Here is a 3,283-nt window from a genome sequence, read left to right as displayed (position 1 = left end):
CTTGTGCGCTATGATGAGTTCTGTCCTCCAGAGGGCAGTGCAGTACAAATTCAGAGGACAAAAAGTGCAAAAAAAAAAAACAATGAGAAATTACTCCAATAGTAAGGCAGCACAGTAAAACTCTTAGGATCTGCTATAATGACAAGATTTCTGACTGCAAGATAAAAACTGTTGCTAATTACCCAATAATTTTAACCACGTACCAATAAAGTCAATTTCTTTGATACAGATTTTTGGTTGTTTTTTTTTTTGCCGAGTTCAGCTGTTGATTGAACACACTATAAAAGGGGTAGTCAAACAGACCAAAGCCCATGTCATCATCAGACTCCTCAGACTCTTCCTTCTTTGCTTCCACTTTCTTCTCCTCAGCTGGAGCAGCAGCAGCAGTGGGAACAGGACCCCCAGCTGGGGCAGCGCCAGCTGCAGGTGCAGGCCCGCCAGCCCCCACAAAGCAGATGAGGCTCCCAATGTTGACGTTAGCCAGGGCCTTTGCAAACAAGCTAAGCCAGAAAGGTTCCACGGTCACCCCGGCGGCCTTAACGAGGGCGTTGATCTTATCCTCCGTGACGGTCACCTCGTCGTCGTGCAGGATAAGGGCCGAGTAGATGCAGGCGAGCTCGGACATGGAGGACACGGTGCTGCGAGTGCGGAATGGAGCTGCGGGGCGCGGTGCTAGTCGCCGGATGAAGTGAGGGCCTCACCCCAACACGGCCTTAGCTCCCTCGGAAGAACCGAGCACCTTGGTGGCAGCTGGGGAAAAGCCAGATGTTTTTTTTTTTTTTAAACAAATGAGTAAATTGGTCCTTTGTTGGCTAATCATAGCATCAGTAGATTTTATTAAAGAATATAGTTGACACAAATGGTTCTGTGATTCTGCAAAACTTTTCTTCAGGTTGTATGAGCTCTTCAAAAAAGAAGTAATTCTCTGTATTCTGCTGTACACTTGGTTTTATGAAGTTATTTTCCCCCCCGTGTATGGCTCTTTAAAAACCTTTTAAATACAAGTTAAATCTACTTATAGCAACTTACAAAAGCAAATACAGTTTTTACACACTCCAAGATCATTTTTGCAAAACTCCTAAAACCTTTTCACTACTGTTGGAAAACTATTAACCAATGCCAAAAGATATTAAACCTCAAATTGGACAAAGTAAGGACTTTAACCACATCTAATGCCATGAGGATATATCACTGAAGAAGATTAAATCACATGTAAAATGCAAACTTGTGTTCAGATAAAGCTGTGTGTAACAGTGGTTCTCAAAGTGCTGGCCCTGACCACAGCATCCTGAGAACGCCATTAAAAAGGCCATTCCTCAGGCCCCACCTCAGACCTGCTCGGAAACTCTGGGAGTAGGAATTACTGGCGATTAATTGGTGATTTAACAAGCCCACCAGGTGATATTTATGTTTGCAAGGCTCTAGCGCACTAAATATATACATAATGGTTCCAGTGCCTCTCGGGAGACATGTGCGTGCGTTCGTTTTAACGTGGTTCCACCACTTTAACTTTATGACTTTGAGCAAGGGTCTGGTATCTTTGCACCTCAGTTTCCTTATGTGTAAAATAGGATCAAGAGTAGCTCATTCACATGCTATAAATGTTGTATTAAGTGGATACTACAAATAAAGTACAAGGGTCCTACACACAGAAGGGTCCCCATAAATGTTACTTATGGTATTTTTATTTTTATTATTTATTTATTTATTTTTTTGAGTTGGAGTCTCACTCTGTCGCCCAGACTGGAGTGCAGTGGCCACTCCCGGCCACCGCAGCCTCGACTTGCTGGGCTCCGGCGATCCTTCCGCCTCAGCCTTCCGAGTAGCTGGAACTACAGGTGCCCGCTACCACACCCCGTTAATTTTTGATTTATTGTAGAGATGAGGTCTCGCCAAGTTGCCTAGGCGGGTCTCGAACCCGAGGGCTCAGGCAATCCACTCACTTCAACCCTCCAAAGGTGCGGGATTACAGGCTGAGCCACCGAGCCCGGCTTACTTATGGTATTTTTAAAACACACACACACTCATATATACATACTCACACATGTATATCTAAAAGCAAAACTCCCAAATGTCTTAGTTCCTTACATTCTTTTTATGTTTTACACATCAAATTAAACAAGAATTTACCTTTGTAGTAGATTGTGATTGTTTTTGATGCTTGGTTGTGATGGTTTTTAAGCCCACCCCTGTCTCTTTCACTCTTGCCTACTGGAAAGCCAATTAACGCCTGGGCAACTTGGCGAGACCTCATCTCTACAATAAATCAAAAATTAGCCGGGCGTGGGATCGCGCGCCTGTAGTTCCGGCTGCTTGGAAGGCTGAGGCGGAAGGCTCCCTGGAGCCCAGCAGGTCGAGGCCGGGAGCGGCCAATGCACTCCAGTCTGGGTGACAGAGTGAGACTCCAAACTCAAAAAAAAAAAGCTTTGATACGACAAATTCAGGTTGCACAATAGGACTCCCCATGCCATCTCCCATGCGCTAGCTACATTAGAAACAGAACTAGGGCCTCCCTGCCGCCCACTTTCTTGAGCCATATTCATACCTGCTTTTTGAACGTGCCTTGCCCTCCCCAGAAAGACTCACTATGTGCATAATACATAACTTCACGTTATTTTGGTATATGTATCGGGTACCATTAGCCTCCATATGCAAACCAAATTTTGGGTGAGTATTGACTCCAACCCCCGCAGAGCAGCCAGCCACAGACCAAATTTGAAGTCTGACTTGCTGACACATTTCTCCAACCTCATTCACACATTTGCTACCTGTGAAACAGTTCACCTGAGGGACGTGGAAATTCATTCTTGTTATTGTGTTAATCCAGTTCTCTCTGAAACTATGAACATTCCATAAACATGAGGGGATTAAAAATTTTAAGACAGTGGGATTGCCTGGAAAAGCTCCTGTAAGGGAGGCACCATATTATCAGGCAGCTCAGAAGATGAATTTTCTCTCCTAAGATCAGAAGTGGCATACCCTTAATACAATTCTTCTGGCTTATTGTGTTCCATAAATGTTTAGAAAAATTCAAGGACAGATTATCTTTTATAGTAAAAGCATTTTCAAAAAGTCACACAGAAATCCATTTTTAGTTAAACCCTTGAGTACACCTCAAATATTCTTGAAAAAGGACTTTAACCATAAGTTACTTCCATTTTCAAAGACCTACTTTGTGAGGAAGGACTTCCAGATATGATGTAATAACAAGACAAAGAACCAGAATGAGAAATTCTTGCTAAAAGACTTTGAACTTAATCTCATAAACCTCTACAGCCGGTCA

The 3,283-nt window shown here is 43.4% G+C and overlaps 1 pseudogene across 1 annotated transcript; it reads right to left on the bottom strand.

The window, feature by feature from the left end:
• Positions 1-211: 211 nt before the first annotated feature.
• On the bottom strand, positions 212-757 carry LOC103272194 (annotated as a pseudogene). Its single transcript, XR_002482633.1, has one exon. The product of XR_002482633.1 is annotated as a 60S acidic ribosomal protein P1 pseudogene (transcript).
• Between the last annotated feature and the right edge of the window lie 2,526 nt (positions 758-3,283).

Source organism: Carlito syrichta, unplaced genomic scaffold, assembly GCF_000164805.1.
Source record: "Carlito syrichta isolate Samal-C Ts95f unplaced genomic scaffold, Tarsius_syrichta-2.0.1 Scaffold312183, whole genome shotgun sequence".
Classification (NCBI taxonomy): domain Eukaryota; kingdom Metazoa; phylum Chordata; class Mammalia; order Primates; family Tarsiidae; genus Carlito; species Carlito syrichta.
The sequence above is the reverse complement of the archived record's forward strand: the minus strand, read 5'-3'. Positions and strand labels throughout refer to the sequence as shown.